Raw genomic sequence first — 13,872 nt, 5'->3', positions numbered from 1 at the left:
ATTGAAGTCTGGAGGAACAGCTCGTATCAGTTTACGTGTATACACCCATGCTGATTTGTTAGTAAGCTCTAGATGCATTCAGCTGAAGCTAAAAGCTAATTATGTGTGTGTTTATATAAAAGTTATATGTGACATCGAAGAAATTAAATATTCATAATGACAGCATGAAAGAATTTCATTTATGGCTAAATGAAATGTTTAAAAATAAATGAACAATGTATTCTAAAAATTAAATACCTGTTTTCTCCAACCACGTCCCATAGCTTAGTTAAACAATTGGGAATGCTTCATTTTAATTTTGTGCATTGATTTCAGATAGCATTAATAAAATATATCCTTTTACTGTAAATTATTAATAGAATTTGTAAACACTAACAAGCATTTGAAACCTCACAACCATTCAATGTACCACCTCAACAAGAAATCAACAGGAATATTTCCCAAATGGAAAACAGGTACTCTTGCTAAAATCTGCGTTTGTAGTTATACAACAAATTCTAAATTCTTCCAGAACACTCCCTTCTGCCCAGAACCAGCTCAATCCCATATTTTTCCTTAACAGATGAGGTCTCATCTCATTTCATTGGATTAAATAATGCTTGCAGGAAGAAACACCAGCTAAAGACAATTGCTGTGGCTGTACTTTTATTTCACTTATCCTGCAATACTTTCATTCATAAGCGTTAAATTGGAATTGCCAATATTAACTTACCAAAGAGCTGGCGGAAATGGTTAATGTTCTATTTATCCTCAAGGGCCCAATTCAATCATAGCCCTGTAAAATGTCACTGACCCACTTCATCAATTACTGAGGGCAGGTGTGGGAGCTTTATATTTCTGCCTATTGTACCAGTCAAAGATCCCCAAGATCCCCCCCCCCCTTTTTTAATTTATGTGATAATCTGCTCCACAAATTGTGTAAGATCCTTTGCATTATAACATTTAAAAGTCAACTTCAATTACACTTAAATTCAGATTTACAAAACAATTAAATTCTAATAGACCTGTTAATAGTAAAGAATATACATTGTTGGGAGGGTTTCAGCTACAGTTACAAAATACAGCTGAGAAAATTTAGAATAACCATAAGTGGTTTTGTTTCAGAGTTTTTTACTTGAAAGTGATATTGCAAGATTTTGTAACTTGGAAGTTATACAGATATTTTCTAGTAAAGTAGACAGGTATTTCCTGAAGCATACGTGTCTCTGAAAGGAAAATCTGTTGAATATTCACTTTCAAGGAGGTAATACTGTTTTATAAAAATTCATCATCTATTATTTAGTAACATTTTATTGTATAGTGATTTTTTTTTCTTCCTGTTTTCAAAATACTTTTAAAATTCAAAGGCAATGAATGCTTGTCAAATGCTGATTATACTGAGTGAGAAATTACAAAATTTGAGATATACTTCAGATAACTGAAATATTATCTATCTGCCTGGGGAATACATTTCCTGAGGAAGTTACAGCAAATAAAAAAGTAAAATCTTTTATAATTTAAAAAATAACCTCCTTCTGCCTGACAGAGATAAGAGATATTTTCTTATAATGTATTCCAATACTTTTTGTTCACCTTATCTACCAGCAGGATCACACATTTAGATGGGATTCGTTTTCTGTAATTTTAACACATAAAAGTAAGATGCGTAGTTCAAGTTAACCACTGACACTTAATAGAAACACAAAAAGCATCTCTAGAGGGCAATTCATTCTATCCTATGACAGATGTCATTCCACTACTCAGTAGCTATTTTCTCATATTGTTTATCTGCTGCATAAAATTGATCTCAGAACCATGATGACTGTCATCTTCCTCGTGCTGAAATTTTCCTTTCCCACATGAACTTCCCTGCTTGCACATGAGTCTGAACCTGCAGCCACCTACTTCCCAGCACCTCACTGGGTATCTGATAGGTGATGGTAATCAGCAAAACTACCAGCCTGGCTTGCTTTAATCAGCCATGTAAGGCTGCCCACAAGGAACAAAAAGGCATTTCCTTGATACATCTCTGGCATCGCATAGGTGACCACAAGGAGACTATTGCTGAAGGCGCTACCTTGGACAGGGCCAGGATGTTGTGTTGCTTTTGTGAGTCTGAGATACAAAGGTGGCCTAGCACAATGATGGTACAAGGTGACAATCATGTGAGGAGGTTTCTTCAATTAAAATATCAGCCCATGAAAGAATGTAAATGCAGAAAGAAAAACAAACAAACAAAAAAACAACAGTGATTTATTTATGGTTGAAAGTGATTGTAGAAGATAGTAGTTCTTACCCATCAGCAGTTATGCAGCATGCCTGTTGTGGTTTAACCCGGCCGGCAGCTAAACACCACGCAGCCGTTCGCTCCCCCTCCCCCTCCCTCTCTGGGACAGGGGAGAGAAATGGAAAGTGAAGCCCGTGAGTTGAGATAAAGACAGTTTAATAAGACAGGAAAATAATAATAACAAAAGTAATAATAACAATAATAATAATAATAATACAATGGTGATAATAGGAAAATAATAATAATATATATAAACAAGTGATGCACAATGCAATTGCTCACCACCCGCTGACTGATGCCCAGCCTAACCGAGCAGTCTGGCCCCCTCCCCCCGGCTAGCCACCCCTATATATTGTTTAGCATGACGTCAGATGGTATGGAATACCCCTTTGGCTAGTTTGGGTCACCTGTCCTGGGTCTGTCCCCTCCCAGCTCTTACTGCACCCCCAGCCTACCTGTTGGCAGGACAGAGCAAAAGTCTGAGGTGTCCTTGGCTTGGTATAAGCACTGCTCTGCAACAATTAAAACATCGGGTTGTTATCAGCACTCTTCTCATCCTAAGCCAAAACACAGCATTCCACCAGCTACTAGGAAGAAAATTAATTCTGTTCTATCTGAAACTTCTGTTCTAACTGAAACCAGGACAATGCCCAAGAGTAAAACTACTTTTCATTGACTGGATCACAGTTTTCACTGCTGTTTTTAAGTACTTTTTTTTTTTTTTTTTTTTTTTTTTTTTTAAATCAGCTTCAATTCCAGTCATTATTATATTCTTACCAAAAATGCTTAGAACATGTTACTTATATTAATTTATGAAAAGATTGTTTGCAGTTTTCAAAAACAGATGACAGTAGAAAAACAGATTTTAATTTTTTTTTTTTCTCTAGAACTAATGTTTAATATTTCACTTGTAGATACTAATGAATTTATGCGAAGCAAAGTAACTGATGCATCTTAGCTGTTCCAAATCTTGGTATATAAAATAATTAGAACAAGTCATGTCTAAAGGTCAGTGAAAACAAATCTGCTCATGTTATAAAAACATCTGCCTTTAAAAACAGTGGAAAGAAGCCCTGCCTTGGAAGTGAGATGGCCACTATTAACAATATGGAAAGAAACAACATGCTATTGAAGTGTAGGACCAATTTCTGTATGATTTTGAGAAAAGGCAAAAAGTAAGAGTAAAATAGACCATTGGTAGCTGACAAAATACAGGTCTTATTTTTCTTCCTTCTAGAAAAAAATTCCATGGTAAGCAGAGACAGCAATTTTGGTAAGTTCATGTTGGCCTTTCAACTGTGCAAAAGGGAGGTAAACTGAACACCAACTCTTCTTTGACCTCTCTTTCATCCATCATTAACAACAGTCACTGTTCTCAAAGTTGTCATTATTTCTGCTTTTGAAGACCTTGTTCTTCTGCAAAGGAAACATTATTAAAATGCATAAATCCCCTGACAGAGACAAACCTTAGCCTTGCTACACTTTCAGGGACCCCATTCCTCCATTATAAATGCAATGGCTTCATGGGCATTAGACCCCGCTCAAGTCCACTGAGACACCATCTCTCTTATGTTCACAACTAGAAGCCCATCTGCCTCTAGTTGTGACGTGCAGACAGCACCCCAAGCTGTCAGGAGGTTTGTGCTGCCCAAAGAAGGACCTAGAACTGGAAACAGTAGGTTTCACATAGGTGCTCAGCTGACGGGTGGTCAGTAGTTAAAGAAAGCTGCAATACATCGAAGCTGTATTATGTCATCTGATTCAGCACTCAGTTGAGGAGGATTTGTTAAGAATGCACAGAAAACTTAAAATATGATCAAAACATATTTTGTGCTGAATATCAACTTGTAAATAAGCAAAAATCAGTACTGAGAAGCAGGATTTTTCAAAACTCTTTAATTCATTGTTAAGATTCAATATACACACACATATGTATATATGTATATATACCATATATATATATTTCAATTAAATTCTGGCCTTTCTTTCACCAGATGTATCACTCAGGCAATATAAGTTGACAGATGAAAAAGCCTACACAGAAAAACAAAGAGGACAGCTTTCTATAAGCAGGAATAATAACTGACCAAACTACTTTTAAATAACATCATTGCTGATCTGTGTAAATGGTAGGTATTAAATATCTGTTTACAGGAATAGTAAAAGTGCAGGCAGTTTAATGAAATGTCTTGGGTTAGAGTGAGGTAAAAGATTTTGGCGTAGTATATGAGACAGCAAAAGCAAATATAAGGGGCTGCTGTTTAGAACCTTTAAATGCTCCAGCAATGGGATCTACCTGAGCCAGCAATGCTCCTACCTAGTTTGTGTGTAGTACTTCAGACTTATTAAGTGAAGCAAGTGCATTTGTGTATGTCTGTGGCTGTTTAGATTGGCCTTTGAGCTAATGAATTTGGATAGAACATTGTTGTGACACGCTTCCACAACTTCTGGTGTCAGTGATGGCTTATTCAGTTTTAAGAAGAGGGTATCCATTTGATAAACCACCAGACTTCAGTTTTCTGGCATGAGCTCATTTGTAATGGTACTGTCTCCATCAGCTGAGGAAAGCCATCCTGCACCATGGAGGAATATGATATAGCAGACTTCCTACAGCACCATACAACTGCAATTTCTATTTATTTTATATTTTTAATGCTGGGAACATGCATCCACTAAATCTGAAGGATGGATTTTCTGATTTGTTTTATATATCCTAATTTATGTTATGACATATAGAGATATGAGTAAAATGTATTAGTGAGTAACATAAATGTAACTGCATATTGTATTGAGGGCTTACATGATCTGTTTTAGCTGATGTCAGTCCCTTCAGTGCATTCAAATTCCTCACTGAAGTTTTCCATCAACTGGAATATGAAACAAATTATTGCTTTTTTTTTTTTTTTTTTCCATGCTTAGCTCTGACTAATCATTTGCTTTTATTAATCCCAAAGATCAAGCAGCACGAAATCACCGAACAAATAAAAAGAAGAATCTCTTCTGAGTGTGTTTCCAGACACTTGATGAATTAACATTGTTATCTGTACTGTGTTCTAGGAATGCACGGTGCTTTACACTGTTAACAGCAAATGATCTAAATTTGCCCGTAGAATCCATCTGAAATTGAGAAGATTGGCATTGTACTTTATTGGCATTAGACAAGGCACAGAAGGAGAAGAAATCTTAAGCATAATATATATATATATGTTTATATACATATTAGCTTATAGAAAATACATAGCTCCTGCTTGAATGATTTTCCAACTTAGTCAAAGAATTGCATCAAGCATTTGAAATAGCATAGGATGCTAAGAAATGTAACAAAAGAATTTTAAAGTTAAAAACAAAACCAAAAAACAACCTTTATCACTTAGTCATGATAGGTAATCATACAGGATTGTAAATTTATTTGTGTTATTTGATTAAATGCATAAAACTGAGCTTTGAAATAATCCAGTGAGAAGATATTTTAGTGCAGAAAAGGTGAGGGCCTTTTATGCATAAGGATTTTGTCATATTCCATTTTACTAACCTCTGGCATCTATTACAAGGCATGTTTTGGACCTCTCAGGGTTCTCTAAATACAAATATTGAATCCATTCATTCATTCAGTTGATTCTAGGACTGTTCTGTTACTTATGTTTCTGGCATAACACCTAAGCAGCTAGCAGGTCAAAGGAAGCTATTTTCCCCCTCTACTGCATTCTTGTGAGACCCCACCTGGAGTACTGCATTCAACTCTGAGTACTGCAGCATATTTAAGACATAGACCTGCTAGAGTGAGCTCAGAGGAGGGTCCTGAAGATGAGCAGAGGGCTGGAGCACTTCTGCTACAGACAGCATGGGTTGTTCAGCCTGGAGCAATTAAGCATCTGGGGAGACCTTATAGCAGCCTTCTGGTAGTTAAAGGGGGACTGCAGGAAAGTTGGAGAGGGACTCTTTGTCAACGTGTGTAGTCATAGGGCAAGGGGTAATGGTTTTAAATTAAAATAGGGGAGATTTATATCTTCCATATAAGGAAGACTATATATGGAGTATCTCCCTTATGAGGAAAGACTGAGAGACCTGGGTTTGTTCAGCCTTTGGAAAAGAAGACTAAGAGAGGATCTTATCAGTGTTTATAAATACCTTAGGTATGGGAGACAGAGGGATTTGGCCAACCTCTTTTCAGTGGTTTGTGGGGGCAGGACAAGGTGAATGGCCGCAAAATAGATCACATGAAGTTCTGCACCACCATGCAAAAGAACTTTATGGTGAGGGTGACGGAGCACTGGAACGGACTGCCCAGGGAGGCTGTAGAGTCTCTTTTTCTGGAGTTATTCAAGACCTGTCTGGGCACCTACCTGGGCATCCTGCTCTAGGGAATCTGCTTTGGCAGGAGGGTTGGACCGGATGATCTCTCAAAGTCCCTTCCAACCCCTATAATGCTGTGAACTGGAAAGAAATGTTTCTGTCAGAGGGTGGTGAGGCAATGTAACAGGTCATCAAGAGAATCTGTGGATGCCCGTTCAAGGCCAGGTTGGATGGGGTTTTATGCAACCTTGTGTAGTGGGAGGTGTCCCTGCCCATGGCATAGGGTTGGAACTGTTCTTTAATGTCCCTTCCAACTCAAACATCTCTGTGATTCTATGATATCCTGTGCTGTTTTCAAAAGAGACGCAGAAGACAGAAGTTGTATCACTTATCTCTGCTGAAATGTTGTTGATAACAATGGAAACTCACCAGTTCCTCTGAGTCCACTGTAGCCCTACAGCTGCACTGGGACCTTTTGATACAATCCCACCTTTTGATCAGAAGTTCTATCCAAGGCAAGCTATGACTCCCTTCTTTTACCATCTCTTCTTAAAAGTCAAAGCTCTTTTCAATTATCTGTCACGAAATAGCTATTTTTTTTTCTTAATCTCTATTGAATACCAACATCTAAGTAAAAAAAAAAAAAACAGATCAGAACAGATCTATTTAATATGCCTAATCTCATGCTTGTCTGTAAATGAGTTAGATGGTTCCACCTGGGTTTAGTTAGAGTACCAGAAAGTACTATGCCTCTGTTGTCTTTCCCACTCTGTCCTCTGCCCTACTGAAAGTGAGTAGGGTGGAGTTATCATCCACTCCTTTAACTCATCTTTGCCATTTAACTGTCTCCTGAGGTACCTTATTAAACAATTTTGAGTCCCACAGAAACTGCACACTACCCAAGATCTCCATTCCTTCCTGGCTTAGAACAATTATTTTGTTTCCTAATTTTCTTTCACACATGAAAGTCTGCCGGCTTATCTTCCTGAAGGTGAATGTAGACAAAATATATTTCTCAGGTCTTCTTTATATCTTCATGTGGATTAATTTCACCTCAGGAAGAGCCTTCTATTGTAAACTGTTAACTGCATATCATATTTTTCTCTTCTATTGGTCTAGATTGAAGGTGTCAACATCAAAACTGTTCATTCCACTTTCAAAGCTGTAAGCGATTTTCATAACACATTTTTTTACATTATTACAGCTCTGTATCAGACATGAATCATGGATGGATTAAACTAATCTGTCACAAGTTCTTAGTGCTGACAGAGAAGAGAAGGTTAGGAGGGGGACTTGGGGGAAGGTGAGAAGTTCAGTTGCTTGATATACAGAAGTATGAGGCTGAGACAGAAGTTGGATAGATTAAGCAGCTTGCATCAGAAATGACAGAAACAGAAACTCAGTGAAAACAGTGTTAAAGAGAGATATGGAAAAAGAAAAAGAAAAAGAAAAAGAAAAAGAAAAAGAAAAAAGAAAAAGAAAAAGAAAAAGAAAAAGAAAAAGAAAAAGAAAAAGAAAAAGAAAAAGAAAAAGAAAAAGAAAAAGAAAAAGAAAAAGAAAAAGAAAAAGAAAAAGAAAAAGAAAAAGAAAAAGAAAAAGGAAAGGGAAAGGGAAAGGGAAAGGGAAAGGGAAAGGGAAAGGGAAAGGGAAAGGGAAAGGGAAAGGGAAAGGGAAAGGGAAAGGGAAAGGGAAAGGGAAAGGGAAAGGGAAAGGGAAAGGGAAAGGGAAAGGAAAAGGAAAAGGAAAAGGAAAAGGAAAAGGAAAGACCAAATAAGATAGTAAAGGAATAACAAGAGTGTCAGGACAAGATCATGAAAACAATATAAGTAGTGAAGAAGAAATGAAAGACTGTAGCCAAAGGAAGGAAAGAAGATTTAAAAGAAAAGTTCTGACTTCTTGTAGCATAATTTAAAACTGTAGTCAAAATGATTAAATGGGAGCTTAGGGGACACAGTAGTGCAGTGGAGCAGAAAAAGAACTGAAAAAGGAACCAACAGGAAAGAGATCAAAAGGTTCCAAAAATTACAAAAAGAATAGCATGGAATATTGCTACTGTAGCATTGTGGGAATTCATATGGAATAGCTGCATCAAGACAAGGCAAGGGAAGGCAAGGCAAGGCAAATTTAGGTCAAGAATATCATTGTAGGCAATTCTTTATAACTATTTCAGAATTTGTGTCTGTCCACCTTTGTTTTCTTATCAATACTAATTGACAACATTTATCTTGCTTTTCTGTTGGGGCTAAAAGACATTTTTGCTGTGTTTTACTATAGTAAGAATATGGGAACTGCTTCCATAGTAGTGAAAACTTTCTAAAGTGATATTGGAAGTTACATTGTAGCTTACAAAAAGTTTCACAAAATGTGTTTTCAACTATGGAAAAGAGTTGATTTTGGTTTGCATTTGTTTTTAATTTCATTGGTCATGTTTGTATGCAAATCACCATTATGTAATCTAATCCCTCCCATCAGTGAAGTTATTTAAGTTTATGATATGAACAAAATATGATTAAGAACATGGTACACTGTGATTAACAAGCTAACGAATCCATTGCTTTATATGGGTCCTTTCTCATGTGATGACACTGCAAAGTAAAGTCTTTTAAAAGCTATGAAATACTGGTTTTAAGTACACTACTGGCATTTAAAATTCATAGCAAGGACAGCTGAGTATTTAAATGCCCATACTCTTAAAAGAGCCAATTGTATCATATCTGCAACCCCCTTGTTTTACATAGTTTTTATGCCACCTGGTGGTCAAATATCTAATAGATTCATAATGGGTGAAATTCACCTTTCTTGCAGCAGTAGTCTGCCTCAGGTGGAAGACAAATAGTGCAATTGTGCCATGCAAAGGATGGTGGACCAGGACAGACTTGCAGAGGGGAGAGATGGCATCTGCATAAACTCTGTCCAAAACAGAGAGTTCTGGGGAGTGGAACATAGCCAGACTGTGTGAGAGTGGAACTCTAAATTTGCTAAATGACAATGTGAGTAGTGACAGGTCAGTAGAGTGTCTCCAGGTACTATTTGGGGTAAATTATTCTTCATTCTGCTTTGAAGCACATAGTTTCACGCATAGTTTCACACATAATTTCTGCCGCTCAACAATTAGCCATAGGTCAACTTTATGCAGTTTCTTCCTAAGTTGAGTCAGAAAACTAGTAGATGGTATCTTAGAGTATAACAAGTATTGCAGAAGACATAAAGACAAGAATTCTGTTCCTAGCAAAACAAAGCAGAATTAAATCTACCTCTGTCTCTGTAAGAACATAATAATTACTGCATTGAGTCAGACCAAACTCTACCTCGTGCAATGCCCAGTTCCTGGTATAGGCTAGCACCATGAATTATGCAGTCGAGTTTCCTATGCTTACGTGTTGGGAGAAAATACCATTCAGCTGAATACTTCTAGTGACTATTACAGATTCCTCATTTTAACCCCATGATTTGCTTATTTTTAATTAGTTGTTTTCCAAATTTGTGTGGCTCATGATTTTAATGCTTCTCCTCCACAGTCTCTGGGAGGTCTTTTAGCTCCAACAAGCCCACTTTTCAGTACAGATCAGCATGGGAAATGACATGGAATGAGCAATGAGAAGAAACAGGGTAAGCATAGACTGATTCTACTTTGATATACCTCCTAGTTTTAGAAATTTCCTGAGCAAAGGTGTGGGAGAGATCTGGATCACTACACTATAAATAAATAAATAAATAAATAAATAAATAAAAAGAACAGAGTTTTAGTTTACTTTATTATCATTAGGCTGGCAGGATTTCTTTATTATTATTATTATTATTTACATTTCTTTGGAGTTCTAGGAAAAGTGTTTTTCATAAATGCTCTTACATGATCATAAATCTGCTTCCAGCCCATGCTTCTTGCCTCCTCACTGAGGAGTGAGGACGTTAGAAATCTGACAATGTCATGAAGTACAATTTAGCAGGATGTGAGAAAGAGAAGCTTACAAAAATATTTAATAACTGAATATTTTCTGTTTGTGGGATGATAGTGATACATTGTATTTACATACTACAACTTAGTCTTTAACAATGTTAGTTCAACCTCCTGTCAGTCCTGATAGTATTAGTACATTTTTTCTTATGTCATAAATGAGGAAACAAGCCCAAAGATAGTAAATAATCTCCCTTTAAATATTATGAGGAACATAAGTGAGAATGAAAATTAATCCAGTGCCTCAGTCCCAGTCCTGTGCCCTACACACAAGGCAACATTCCAGCCAAGGATCACAAACAATTCCCATTTTGCCAGGCTTTTTATCTGGCACATACTATCTGTGAACTCTATTAAAACTTGTAAATCTTAGTAACCGAAGCAGTGGTGTCAGCTATACAGGTCATTGTCTGGTGATGGCAAATTAATGTAATAGCTGTCATATAATAATTACATACTGCATTTTTTGTTATGTTGGTTTCAGCTAATAAATCACAAGCACCACCTTCATCTTCTGTTTGCAAGGCTAGTTAAATCCTCAACATCACCAACTTTTCAATAAATAGCCTGTTATTTGGTCTTAAGAAAAGCTACAGTATTGGCCAAAAAAGACAGTAAGATTACTGCTGCCTTCAAATTTATCTGACCAGTCTGGACAAAGAGATATCTTGCTGTTTGAAGGGCTCATCCAAGTTTCTGCCATGCAAGGAAGATTATAGACTTTAAAAAGGCTCTTAGGTGTTCAGACCTAATAAAGAAGCTTCTTCCCCTTTTCCACTATCTTTCTCTTTAAGCCACTGATGCTGGACCCTGCTTTTTTTGGAAGCAGTTTTCTGCCAGAGCTGTCTCAGTTAAACATCCCCTTCACTGACTTTTTGTTTTCTGTCACAGGCACATTCTTGGTATAGTGGTAGATGACAAAAAATAGGGTAACACTTTCTTTTAATCAGTTCCCTAAATGTACTTTAAAATTAAGAACAAAGGTTGATTTTAATATAACAATTTTAATTCTAAGGTGTCATTACCATATCTATTTTTAACACTGCACTGTCTAATTCTATTGAGAATTCAGATGCCAAAGTGTTAGTTTGCTCAAGCATTTGTTACCTTTATTGCTGTAATGGAATTTTATTTTGACATCTACTATAGCTGAAAACGTCTTGTTTTGCCAGCTATTCATAGAACTGCTAGTATGTGTTTTTTCATAATTTTATGAATATTAAAATAATATTTCAAAGCTTAGATACTACTAAAATTTATGTTTTATGTTATTTCTGACCTAGATTTGTGAGAGGTCTTTAAACAATGAGTATCATCAGATACCTCTGCTTACCTTTGTAGTATGTATCTAGTGTTGAGATTACCTACCCTGTTGACACACCTGAGAGAAAACATGGTTTGAGCAGTAGGTGGGAATAGCTATCTCTATAGCTTTGTTCTTTATATGCTCAAGTCTGGGCGGTGTAGGGGCTGAGAAAATGTGAAATAAGCTGGGGGTGTGAATGGTTTAGAAGTATTTTCAATTGCTATTTTCAGGATTAGTTATATCCAGCACCAATAATCATATAAATAATTGATAATATTATTAGAATAAGTAGAAGTAACTTTTTTTTTTTTTTTTTTTTTTTTTTTTTCCAGCTATGTTCTCCACAAAGATATTAGAAATCTACAAAGCTCTAGGGTATCAGTGATCCCATGTTCACATTTGTTTATGTGGACTGGCCTAATTCACTTTTGTTCTGTTTTCTTCTTTCGTGAAGATATATGCATCTTCATGTTACTGATATTCAGCACATGTCAGATAATTTTTCTGCTTTGCTCTAAACTCTGTTAACTATGAGTCTGACAACAAAGCCAATATACTGAGAAACCAGGGACACTACATCAACCTTAATGTCTCATTATGACACCAAACCAAAACAAAAAATACATCTATATAGCAGTTACTAAACAGTTCAGCAGAGCCCAGAGAGGCCTCATTTGAGGCCTTTGGTGACTTCTGCACATTGTCCTTTGTTTTCATTCTTCTAATAAATTGAAATTTGAAATAGCTGTGGTAAAGAAGACTGTTGCCTTTTATGTTATATGGAAGATAACTGCATAGACTATGATTTGCTTGGATATGATCCAATATCACTGAGGTGAGGTGAAGCCTAGCAGTACTTCCCTAGGATCAAAAAGAAGGTCCTCATTTTGTGTTTAATTCCACAGTTTGTGCCACGAAGAATATTTGAGGCAAAAAAAGTATTCTCTGGATTTTACACAGGAGGGTGATGAATTCTTCATGCTGTCATGTTGCATCATTTTCTTTTTGTCCATAGTTTAGTGGAAGTCCCATAATGTTTGGTGTGTAACATTCACAATAAAACATTTTGGTATTATATCTCTAATACCGAACAGCTGAGCAATACTCTGTTATAGACAAGACAAGATTTTAATTTGAAATCTTGAGGACATATGTGTTGCAGTGGCTAGTCCAGGTAAAATCTAATATAAAATTTCATAGGTTTCTCATATACCTGAGGTGCTATTGAGTTCTATGTAATAACAAATGAGACACTTGCATGTGCAGTCATGCACTGCTCTCTTGCAGAAATTTACAATAAACTTCTGCTTAGTCCAATTGAATGCGAATGAATCCCATGACCTTTAAAACCTTTAGTTTGCCTCCATTCTCTACACTCTCAGGTTCATTTTCAGCCTGCTTTAGAAGGCTGATGCTCAGCTCTGTCTGCAGAGGCATCTACAATATAAATTTGCATGAGTTATTTGAGAGAACAGGGAATTCAGTTTAAAAACTGTAAATGACTGATGTGTATGCCAAGCTCCTACAGAGCTGCACGGACTGTTCTCTGATGACTGGTTTGATTGTCAAGGTAGACTGTAACTGTCTGTGACAGAGCATTTTTACCAGATTAAAACCACAGCCATAATTTGTGTCATTAGCACCTAGAGTAATAGATATGAGAGTCAGCAGATTCAAACATTACCTTGAACTGCTTCTTTCAAGCTACAAAAGGAAATTGGTGGGAATTGTTAGTTTAGTTGCTTTCATCTTAGACTTAGAATATATATATATTTTTTCCAACATTAATAAAAATGTCAAAAAAATGTGCCAAAATTATAAAATTAGAGTGGATCAAAGGGCGAAGAAAGGCTTGAGAAGGCTTGAGCTGATATCAAAAGATTCCTGAATGTAAGAGATGACTGATTTGTGACTGGCTAATTTCAGTCTGCAATTCCTCCTAGTTCTCAATTCTTTGTGGTTTAGCTCAAGATGATGAGTGTGATGTAGTTTAGCTCAAGATGATCATAGTGAACTTGCTATTACACCTGCTGCTATAAAATGGTCACTAAT

Source organism: Aythya ferina, assembly GCF_964211825.1.
Source record: "Aythya ferina genome assembly, chromosome: 3".
NCBI lineage: Eukaryota > Metazoa > Chordata > Aves > Anseriformes > Anatidae > Aythya > Aythya ferina.
This window is presented reverse-complemented; position numbering follows the sequence as displayed.